Source organism: Peromyscus maniculatus, chromosome 21 (assembly GCF_049852395.1).
Source record: "Peromyscus maniculatus bairdii isolate BWxNUB_F1_BW_parent chromosome 21, HU_Pman_BW_mat_3.1, whole genome shotgun sequence".
Taxonomy (NCBI): Eukaryota; Metazoa; Chordata; class Mammalia; order Rodentia; family Cricetidae; genus Peromyscus; species Peromyscus maniculatus.
This window is the reverse complement of record NC_134872.1, coordinates 50,058,178-50,071,074: the sequence shown is the minus strand read 5'-3', so window position 1 is coordinate 50,071,074 and position 12,897 is coordinate 50,058,178. Positions and strand designations below refer to the sequence as shown.

The following is a 12,897-nucleotide window of genomic DNA, read 5'->3' as shown; positions in this document are numbered from 1 at the left end:
GCTCACACGGGCTCTCATGCTCACACGGGCTCTCATGCTCACACGGGCTCACACAGGCTCTCATGCTCACACGGGCTCTCATGCTCACACGGGCTCACACAGGATCTCATGTTCACACGGGCTCTCATGCTCACACGGGCTCACACGGGCTCCCATGTTCACTCGGGCTCACACAGGCTCTCATGCTCACACGGGCTCTCATGCTCACACGGGCTCTCATGTTCACTCGGGCTCTCATGCTCACACAGGCTCACATACTCACACGGGCTCTCATGCTAACACAGGCTCACATGCTCACACGGGCTCTCATGCTCACACGGGCTCACACGGGCTCACACAGGCTCTCATGCTCACACGGGCTCTCATGCTCACACAGGCTCTCATGCTCACACGGGCTCACACGGGCTCACACAGGCTCTCATGCTCACATGGGCTCTCATGCTCACACGGGCTCTCATGCTCACACGGGCTCTCATGCTCACACGGGCTCTCATGCTCACATGGGCTCTCATGTTCACACGGGCTCTCATGCTCACATGGGCTCTCATGTTCACACGGGCTCTCATGCTCACACGGGCTCTCATGTTCACACGGGCTCTCATGCTCACACGGGCTCTCATGTTCACACGGGCTCTCATGCTCACACAGGCTCTCATGCTCACACGGGCTCTCATGCTCACACGGGCTCTCATGCTCACACGGGCTCTCATGCTCACACAGGCTCTCATGTTCACACGGGCTCACACGGGCTCACACGGGCTCACACAGGCTCTCATGCTCACACGGGCTCTCATGCTCACACAGGCTCTCATGCTCACACGGGCTCACACAGGCTCTCATGTTCACACGGGCTCTCATGTTCACACGGGCTCTCATGTTCACACGGGCTCTCATGTTCACACGGGCTCTCATGCTCACACGGGTTCTCATGATCACACGGGCTCTCATGGGCTCTCATGCTCACACGGGCTCTCATGCTCACACGGGCTCACACGCTCACACGGGCTCTCATGTTCACACGGGCTCTCATGCTCACACGGGCTCTCAAGCACACACAGGCTCTCATGCTCACACGGGCTCTCATGTTCACACAGGCTCTCATGCTCACACGGGCTCTCATGCTCACACGGGCTCACACGGGCTCTCATGTTCACACGGGCTCTCATGTTCACACGGTCTCTCATGCTCACACAGGCTCTCATGCTCACACAGGCTCTCATGTTCACACGGGCTCACACGGGCTCACACGGGCTCACACAGGCTCTCATGCTCACACGGGCTCTCATGCTCACACGGGCTCACACGGGCTCTCATGTTCACACGGGCTCTCATGTTCACACGTGCTGTCATGCTCACACGGGCTCTCATGCTCACACGGGCTCACACAGGCTCTCATGTTCACACGGGCTCTCATGTTCACACGGGCTCTCATGTTCACACGGGCTCTCATGTTCACACGGGCTCTCATGCTCACACGGGCTCTCATGCTCACACGGGCTCTCATGGGCTCTCATGCTCACACGGGCTCTCATGCTCACACGGGCTCACACGCTCACACGGACTCACATGCTCACACAGGCTCTCATGTTCACACGGGCTCTCATGCTCACACGGGCTCTCAAGCACACACAGGCTCTCATGCTCACACGGGCTCTCATGCTCACACAGGCTCTCATGTTCACACAGGCTCTCATGTTCACACGGGCTCTCATGCTCACAGGGGCTCTCACGGGCTCTCATGTTCACACGGGCTCTCATGTTCACACAGGCTCTCATGCTCACACGGGCTCTCATGCTCACGCGGGCTCTCATGCTCACACGGACTCACACGGGCTCTCATGTTCACACGGGCTCACACAGGCTCTCATGCTCACACGGGCTCTCATGCTAACACAGGCTCTCATGCTCACACGGGCTCACACGCTCACACGGGCTCACATGCTCACACAGGCTCTCATGTTCACACGGGCTCTCATGCTCACACGGGCTCTCAAGCACACACAGGCTCTCATGCTCACACGGGCTCTCATGCTCACACAGGCTCTCATGTTCACACAGGCTCTCATGTTCACACGGGCTCTCATGCTCACACGGGCTCTCACGGGCTCTCATGTTCACACCGGCTCTCATGTTCATACAGGCTCTCATGCTCACACGGGCTCTCATGCTCACACGGGCTCTCATGCTCACACGGACTCACACGGGCTCTCATGTTCACACGGGCTCACACAGGCTCTCATGCTCACACGGGCTCTCATGCTAACACAGGCTCTCATGCTCACACGGGCTCTCATGCTCATACGGGCTCTCATGGTCACACGGGCTCTCATGTTCACACGGGCTCTCATGCTCACACGGGCTCTCATGCTCACACGGGCTCTCATGCTCACACGGGCTCACACAGGCTCTCATGCTCACACGGGCTCTCATGCTCACACGGGCTCTCATGCTCACATGGGCTCTCATGCTCACACGGGCTCTCATGTTCACACGGGCTCTCATGTTCACACGGGCTCTCATGTTCACACGGGCTCTCATGCTCACACGGGCTCTCATGCTCACACAGGCTCTCATGCTCACACGGGCTCACACGGGCTCACACGGGCTCTCATGCTCACACGGGCTCTCATGTTCACACGGGCTCTCATGGGCTCTCATGCTCACACGGGCTCTCATGCTCACACGGGCTCACACAGGCTCTCATGTTCACACGGGCTCTCATGCTCACACGGGCTCACACGGGCTCCCATGTTCACACGGGCTCACACAGGCTCTCATGCTCACACGGGCTCTCATGTTCACACGGGCTCTCATGCTCACACGGGCTCTCATGCTCACACGGGCTCTCATGTTCACTCGGGCTCTCATGCTCACACAGGCTCACATGCTCACACGGGCTCTCATGCTAACACAGGCTCACATGCTCACACGGGCTCTCATGCTCACACGGGCTCACACGGGCTCACACAGGCTCTCATGCTCACACGGGCTCTCATGCTCACACAGGCTCTCATGCTCACACGGTCTCACACGGGCTCACCCAGGCTCTCATGCTGACATGGGCTCTCATGCTCACACAGGCTCTCATGCTCACACGGGCTCTCATGCTCACCCGGGCTCTCATGCTCACACGGGCTCTCATGCTCACACGGGCTCTCATGCTCACATGGGCTCTCATGCTCACATGGGCTCTCATGTTCACACGGGCTCTCATGCTCACACGGGCTCTCATGTTCACACGGGCTCTCATGCTCACACGGGCTCTCATGTTCACACGGGCTCTCATGCTCACACAGGCTCTCATGTTCACACGGGCTCTCATGCTCACACGGGCTCTCATGCTCACACGGGCTCTCATGCTCACACGGGCTCTCATGCTCACACGGGCTCTCATGCTCACACAGGCTCTCATGTTCACACGGGCTCACACGGGCTCACACGGGCTCACACAGGCTCTCATGCTCACACGGGCTCTCATGCTCACACAGGCTCTCATGCTCACACGGGCTCACACAGGCTCTCATGTTCACACGGGCTCTCATGTTCACACGGGCTCTCATGTTCACACGGGCTCTCATGTTCACACGGGCTCTCATGCTCACACGGGTTCTCATGTTCACACGGGCTCTCATGGGCTCTCATGCTCACACGGGCTCTCATGCTCACACGGGCTCACACGCTCACACGGGCTCTCATGTTCACACGGGCTCTCATGCTCACACGGGCTCTCAAGCACACACAGGCTCTCATGCTCACACGGGCTCTCATGTTCACACAGGCTCTCATGCTCACACGGGCTCTCATGCTCACACGGGCTCAAACGGGCTCTCATGTTCACACGGGCTCTCATGTTCACACGGTCTCTCATGCTCACATAGGCTCTCATGCTCACACAGGCTCTCATGTTCACACGGGTTCACACGGGCTCACACGGGCTCACACAGGCTCTCATGCTCACACGGGCTCTCATGCTCACACGGGCTCACACGGGCTCTCATGTTCACACGGGCTCTCATGTTCACACGTGCTCTCATGCTCACACGGGCTCTCATGCTCACACGGGCTCACACAGGCTCTCATGTTCACACGGGCTCTCATGTTCACACGGGCTCTCATGTTCACACGGGCTCTCATGTTCACACGGGCTCTCATGTTCACACGGGCTCTCATGCTCACACGGGCTCTCAAGCACACACAGGCTCTCATGCTCACACGGGCTCTCATGCTCACACAGGCTCTCATGTTCACACAGGCTCTCATGTTCACACGGGCTCTCATGCTCACAGGGGCTCTCACGGGCTCTCATGTTCACACGGGCTCTCATGTTCACACAGGCTCTCATGCTCACACGGGCTCTCATGCTCACACGGGCTCTCATGCTCACACGGACTCACACGGGCTCTCATGTTCACATGGGCTCACACAGGCTCTCATGCTCACACGGGCTCTCATGCTAACACAGGCTCTCATGCTCACACGGGCTCACACGCTCACACGGGCTCACATGCTCACACAGGCTCTCATGTTCACACGGGCTCTCATGCTCACACGGGCTCTCAAGCACACACAGGCTCTCATGCTCACACGGGCTCTCATGCTCACACAGGCTCTCATGTTCACACAGGCTCTCATGTTCACACGGGCTCTCATGCTCACACGGGCTCTCACGGGCTCTCATGTTCACACCGGCTCTCATGTTCATACAGGCTCTCATGTTCACACGGGCTCTCATGCTCACACGGGCTCTCATGCTCACACGGACTCACACGGGCTCTCATGTTCACACGGGCTCACACAGGCTCTCATGCTCACACGGGCTCTCATGCTAACACAGGCTCTCATGCTCACACGGGCTCTCATGCTCATACGGGCTCTCATGGTCACACGGGCTCTCATGTTCACACGGGCTCTCATGCTCACACGGGCTCTCATGCTCACACGGGCTCTCATGCTCACACGGGCTCACACAGGCTCTCATGCTCACACGGGCTCTCATGCTCACACGGGCTCTCATGCTCACATGGGCTCTCATGCTCACACGGGCTCTCATGTTCACACGGGCTCTCATGTTCACACGGGCTCTCATGTTCACACGGGCTCTCATGCTCACACGGGCTCTCATGCTCACACAGGCTCTCATGCTCACACGGGCTCACACGGGCTCACACGGGCTCTCATGCTCACACGGGCTCTCATGTTCACACGGGCTCTCATGGGCTCTCATGCTCACACGGGCTCTCATGCTCACACGGGCTCACACAGGCTCTCATGTTCACACGGGCTCTCATGCTCACACGGGCTCACACGGGCTCCCATGTTCACACGGGCTCACACAGGCTCTCATGCTCACACAGGCTCTCATGCTCACACGGGCTCTCATGCTCACACAGGCTCTCATGCTCACACGGTCTCACACGGGCTCACCCAGGCTCTCATGCTCACATGGGCTCTCATGCTCACACGGGCTCTCATGCTCACACGGGCTCTCATGCTCACCCGGGCTCTCATGCTCACACGGGCTCTCATGCTCACACGGGCTCTCATGCTCACATGGGCTCTCATGTTCACACGGGCTCTCATGCTCACACGGGCTCTCATGTTCACACGGGCTCTCATGCTCACACGGGCTCTCATGTTCACACGGGCTCTCATGCTCACACAGGCTCTCATGTTCACACGGGCTCTCATGCTCACACGGGCTCTCATGCTCACACGGGCTCTCATGCTCACACGGGCTCTCATGCTCACACGGGCTCTCATGCTCACACAGGCTCTCATGTTCACACGGGCTCACACGGGCTCACACGGGCTCACACAGGCTCTCATGCTCACACGGGCTCTCATGCTCACACAGGCTCTCATGCTCACACGGGCTCACACAGGCTCTCATGTTCACACGGGCTCTCATGTTCACACGGGCTCTCATGTTCACACGGGCTCTCATGTTCACACGGGCTCTCATGCTCACACGGGTTCTCATGTTCACACGGGCTCTCATGGGCTCTCATGCTCACACGGGCTCTCATGCTCACACGGGCTCACACGCTCACACGGGCTCTCATGTTCACACGGGCTCTCATGCTCACACGGGCTCTCAAGCACACACAGGCTCTCATGCTCACACGGGCTCTCATGTTCACACAGGCTCTCATGCTCACACGGGCTCTCATGCTCACACGGGCTCACACCGGCTCTCATGTTCACACGGGCTCTCATGTTCACACGGTCTCTCATGCTCACACAGGCTCTCATGCTCACACAGGCTCTCATGTTCACAAGGGCTCACACGGGCTCACACGGGCTCACACAGGCTCTCATGCTCACACGGGCTCTCATGCTCACACGGGCTCACACGGGCTCTCATGTTCACACGGGCTCTCATGTTCACACGTGCTCTCATGCTCACACGGGCTCTCATGCTCACACGGGCTCACACAGGCTCTCATGTTCACACGGGCTCTCATGCTCACACGGGCTCTCATGCTCACACGGGCTCTCATGGGCTCTCATGCTCACACGGGCTCTCATGCTCACACGGGCTCACACGCTCACACGGGCTCACATGCTCACACAGGCTCTCATGTTCACACGGGCTCTCATGCTCACACGGGCTCTCAAGCACACACAGGCTCTCATGCTCACACGGGCTCTCATGCTCACACAGGCTCTCATGTTCACACAGGCTCTCATGTTCACACGGGCTCTCATGCTCACAGGGGCTCTCACGGGCTCTCATGTTCACACGGGCTCTCATGTTCACACAGGCTCTCATGCTCACACGGGCTCTCATGCTCACACGGGCTCTCATGCTCACACGGACTCACACGGGCTCTCATGTTCACATGGGCTCACACAGGCTCTCATGCTCACACGGGCTCTCATGCTAACACAGGCTCTCATGCTCACACGGGCTCTCATGCTCATACGGGCTCTCATGCTCACACGGGCTCTCATGTTCACACGGGCTCTCATGCTCACACGGGCTCTCATGCTCACACGGGCTCTCATGCTCACACGGGCTCACACAGGCTCTCATGCTCACACGGGCTCTCATGCTCACACGGGCTCTCATGCTCACATGGGCTCTCATGCTCACACGGGCTCTCATGTTCACACGGGCTCTCATGTTCACACGGGCTCTCATGTTCACACGGGCTCTCATGCTCACACGGGCTCTCATGCTCACACAGGCTCTCATGCTCACACGGGCTAACACGGGCTCACACGGGCTCTCATGCTCACACGGGCTCTCATGTTCACACGGGCTCTCATGGGCTCTCATGCTCACACGGGCTCTCATGCTCACACGGGCTCACACAGGCTCTCATGTTCACACGGGCTCTCATGCTCACACGGGCTCACACGGGCTCCCATGTTCACACGGGCTCACACAGGCTCTCATGCTCACACGGGCTCTCATGTTCACACGGGCTCTCATGCTCACACGGGCTCTCATGCTCACACGGGCTCTCATGTTCACTCGGGCTCTCATGCTCACACAGGCTCACATGCTCACACGGGCTCTCATGCTAACACAGGCTCACATGCTCACACGGGCTCTCATGCTCACACGGGCTCACACGGGCTCACACAGGCTCTCATGCTCACACGGGCTCTCATGCTCACACAGGCTCTCATGCTCACACGGTCTCACACGGGCTCACCCAGGCTCTCATGCTCACATGGGCTCTCATGCTCACACGGGCTCTCATGCTCACACGGGCTCTCATGCTCACCCGGGCTCTCATGCTCACACGGGCTCTCATGCTCACACAGGCTCTCATGTTCACACGGGCTCACACGGGCTCACACGGGCTCACACAGGCTCTCATGCTCACACGGGCTCTCATGCTCACACGGGCTCACACGGGCTCTCATGTTCACACGGGCTCTCATGTTCACACGGGCTCTCATGCTCACACGGGCTCTCATGCTCACACGGGCTCACACAGGCTCTCATGTTCACACGGGCTCTCATGTCCACACGGGCTCTCATGTTCACACGGGCTCTCATGCTCACACGGGTTCTCATGTTCACACGGGCTCTCATGGGCTCTCATGCTCACACGGGCTCTCATGCTCACACGGGCTCACACGCTCACACGGGCTCTCATGTTCACACGGGCTCTCATGCTCACACGGGCTCTCAAGCACACACAGGCTCTCATGCTCACACGGGCTCTCATGTTCACACAGGCTCTCATGCTCACACGGGCTCTCATGCTCACACGGGCTCACACGGGCTCTCATGTTCACACGGGCTCTCATGTTCACACGGTCTCTCATGCTCACACGGCCTCTCATGCTCACACGGGCTCACACGGGCTCCCATGTTCACACGGGCTCACACAGGCTCTCATGCTCACACGGGCTCTCATGTTCACACGGGCTCTCATGCTCACACGGTCTCTCATGCTCACACGGCCTCTCATGCTCACACGGGCTCACACGGGCTCTCATGTTCACACGGGCTCTCATGCTCACACAGGCTCTCATGCTCACACAGGCTCTCATGCTCATACAGGCTCTCATGTTCACACGGGCTCTCATGCTCACACGGGCTCTCACGGGCTCTCATGTTCACACGGGCTCTCATGTTCACACAGGCTCTCATGCTCACACGGGCTCTCATGCTCACACGGGCTCTCATGCTCACACGGGCTCACACGGACTCTCATGTTCACACGGGCTCTCATGTTCACATGGGCTCACACAGGCTCTCATGCTCACACGGGCTCTCATGCTCACACAGGCTCTCATGCTCACATGGGCTCTCATGCTCACACAGGCTCTCATGTTCACACGGGCTCACACGGGCTCACACGGGCTCACACAGGCTCTCATGCTCACACAGGCTCTCATGCTCACACAGGCTCTCATGTTCACACGGGCTCACACGGGCTCACACAGGCTCTCATGCTCACACGGGCTCTCATGCTCACACGGGCTCACACGGGCTCTCATGTTCACACGGGCTCTCATGTTCACACGGGCTCTCATGCTCACACGGGCTCTCATGCTCACACGGGCTCACACAGGCTCTCATGTTCACACGGGCTCTCATGTCCACACGGGCTCTCATGTTCACACGGGCTCTCATGCTCACACGGGTTCTCATGTTCACACGGGCTCTCATGGGCTCTCATGCTCACACGGGCTCTCATGCTCACACGGGCTCACACGCTCACACGGGCTCTCATGTTCACACGGGCTCTCATGCTCACACGGGCTCTCAAGCACACACAGGCTCTCATGCTCACACGGGCTCTCATGTTCACACAGGCTCTCATGCTCACACGGGCTCTCATGCTCACACGGGCTCACACGGGCTCTCATGTTCACACGGGCTCTCATGTTCACATGGTCTCTCACGCTCACACGGCCTCTCATGCTCACACGGGCTCACACGGGCTCTCATGTTCACACGGGCTCTCATGCTCACACAGGCTCTCATGCTCACACAGGCTCTCATGCTCACACAGGCTCTCATGTTCACACGGGCTCTCATGCTCACACGGGCTCTCACGGGCTCTCATGTTCACACGGGCTCTCATGTTCACACAGGCTCTCATGCTCACACGGGCTCTCATGCTCACACGGGCTCTCATGCTCACACGGGCTCACACGGACTCTCATGTTCACACGGGCTCTCATGTTCACATGGGCTCACACAGGCTCTCATGCTCACACGGGCTCTCATGCTCACACAGGCTCTCATGCTCACATGGGCTCTCATGCTCACACAGGCTCTCATGTTCACACGGGCTCACACGGGCTCACACGGGCTCACACAGGCTCTCATGCTCACACAGGCTCTCATGCTCACACAGGCTCTCATGTTCACACGGGCTCACACGGGCTCACACGGGCTCACACAGGCTCTCATGCTCACACGGGCTCTCATGCTCACACGGGCTCACACGGGCTCTCATGTTCACACGGGCTCTCATGTTCACACGGGCTCTCATGCTCACACGGGCTCTCATGCTCACACGGGCTCACACAGGCTCTCATGTTCACACGGGCTCTCATGTTCACACGGGCTCTCATGTTCACACGGGCTCTCATGTTCACACGGGCTCTCATGCTCACACGGGCTCTCATGGTCACACGGGCTCTCATGGGCTCTCATGCTCACACGGGCTCTCATGCTCACACGGGCTCACACGCTCACACGGGCTCTCATGTTCACACGGGCTCTCATGCTCACACGGGCTCTCATGCTCACACGGGCTCTCATGCTCACACGGGCTCTCATGCTCACACGGGCTCTCATGCTCACACGGGCTCTCATGCTCACACGGGCTCTCATGCTCACACGGGCTCACACGGGCTCACACGGGCTCTCAAGCACACACAGGCTCTCATGCTCACACGGGCTCTCATGCTCACACAGGCTCTCATGTTCACACAGGCTCTCATGTTCACACGGGCTCTCATGCTCACACGGGCTCTCACGGGCTCTCATGTTCACACGGGCTCTCATGTTCACACAGGCTCTCATGCTCACACGGGCTCTCATGCTCACACGGGCTCTCATGCTCACACGGGCTCACACGGGCTCTCATGTTCACATGGGCTCTCATGTTCAATGTTCACACGGGCTCACACAGGCTCTCATGGTCACACGGGCTCTCATGTTCACACGGGCTCACATGCTCACACAGGCTCTCATGCTCACACGGGCTCTCATGCTCACACGGGCTCACACAGGCTCTCATGCTCACACGGGCTCTCATGCTCACACGGGCTCTCATGCTCACACGGGCTCTCATGCTCACACGGGCTCTCATGTTCACACGGGCTCTCATGTTCACACGGGCTCTCATGTTCACACGGGCTCTCATGCTCACACGGGCTCTCATGCTCACACAGGCTCTCATGCTCACACGGGCTCACACGGGCTCACACGGGCTCACACGGGCTCTCATGCTCACACGGGCTCTCATGTTCACACGGGCTCTCATGGGCTCTCATGCTCACATGGGCTCTCATGCTCACACGGGCTCATACGTGCTCTCATGCTCACACGGGCTCTCATGTTCACACGGGCTCTCATGCTCACACGGGCTCCCATGTTCACACGGGCTCACACAGGCTCTCATGCTCACACGGGCTCTCATGCTCACACGGGCTCTCATGCTCACACGGGCTCACACAGGCTCTCATGCTCACACGGGCTCTCATGCTCACACGGGCTCTCATGTTCACACGGGCTCTCATGTTCACATGGGCTCTCATGTTCACACGGGCTCTCATGCTCACACGGGCTCTCATGCTCACACAGGCTCTCATGCTCACACAGGCTCTCATGCTCACACAGGCTCTCATGCTTACACGGGCTCACACAGGCTCTCATGCTCACACGGGCTCTCATGTTCACACGGGCTCTCATGTTCACACGGGCTCTCATGCTCACACGGGCTCTCATGCTCACACGGGCTCACACTGGCTCTCATGCTCACACAGGCTCTCATGCTCACACGGGCTCTCATGTTCACATGGGCTCACGCGGGCTCTCACGCTCACACGGGCTCACACTTTCAGCTTTTACATGGGTGCTGGGATCCAAACTCTGATCTTCATGCTTGTGTGGCAGGCACTTTGCCTACTGAGCCGTCCTCTCCGCTCCCTCCGTCCTCTAACCCACCCTGTCCCAAGCCCTAATGAAGGAAGTGCGTTACTGGGGTTTATGGCTTTGCCCATTTCCTGTTCTCTGTCCCCACTGCTTCCCATGTAGGGGTGAAATGTGACCCCTCTGCTTCCTACCCCTTGCCTCCCCCACCTGCCTTCCCCAACATTCTGGAGTCTATCCCTCTGGAGCTGTAATCTATAATAAATCTTTAAGTTGTTTTTGGTCGTGGCATTTTATCCCAGCAACAGACGAATAACTAATACTGGGGTTGGAGAGATGCCTCTGCAGTTAAGAGCACTGACTGCTCTTCCAGAGGACCCAGGTTCAGTTCTTAGCACCCACATGATGGCCTACAACCATCTGTAACTCCAGTTCCAATGAAGATGGTATTGTGTAGTACACTAAATATCTAAACCAGTGGTATAGTTATTTATCTGATACCCCCTTTCTGGCTCCCATGGGCACCAGACACAGACCAGGTGCACACACATACATGCAAACAAACACTCATATATATAAAATAAAAATGATCTTCTAGGAAAAGAAAAATAACTAATGCAAACAGTCACATAGACCTAAAGCGTGGATGCATGAAAAGGTCTGTGATCTCTGCGATGATTAAAGGTGGTATACTGTGGTATACCGTGTATACCACAACTCAGTTTTTTTACATGTGTGGCACTGAGTGACTGGGGAAATGTGTCATTGGGCTGCTTTGTTCTTCTTTGAACACCACAGTGTGCTTACACAGACCTACACAGAGAGGTCAGTGAGGGAGCTGCTGCTGTCACCTTGATGGGATCCAGAGTCACCTAGGAGACACATCTCTGAGCACGTCTGTGAGAGTGTCTAGACTGGGTTAGCTGAGGTAGGAAGGCTGGGGTGTGGACTACATCCTGGATTGAATGAAAAGGAGAAGCAAGCTGAGCACCAGCCATTCCCACACCACCCCTGTCCTTCCTGACTGTGGACACAGTGTGAGCAGAGAGGCCTTCTAACCCTGCCACTTGCCTTCCAGCCCAGCTGTGGAGATGGGTCAGAAGTCCTCCTCCTCTTCCTCCTCCAGACTCACTCAGACACAGGGGCCTTTGTCCGCTAAGCACCCTTGCCCAGCCCCTTAACTTCTCGTAATAAGTAGAGAGAGTACACTTTATAATGATGCTATAGTGCAGCACACTAAACATCTAAGCCAGTGGTACAGTTATTTATCATTATCAGATATGATGTGTGTGCTATGCCTTAATATAACTGGCCAGTATCAC

The 12,897-nt window shown here is 57.6% G+C and overlaps 1 protein-coding gene across 2 annotated transcripts in view; it reads right to left on the bottom strand.

The window, feature by feature from the left end:
* Positions 1-12,897, bottom strand: part of Spats1 (spermatogenesis associated serine rich 1) — a 55,436-nt gene that overhangs the window by 29,377 nt on the left and 13,162 nt on the right. The window lies entirely within an intron of this gene.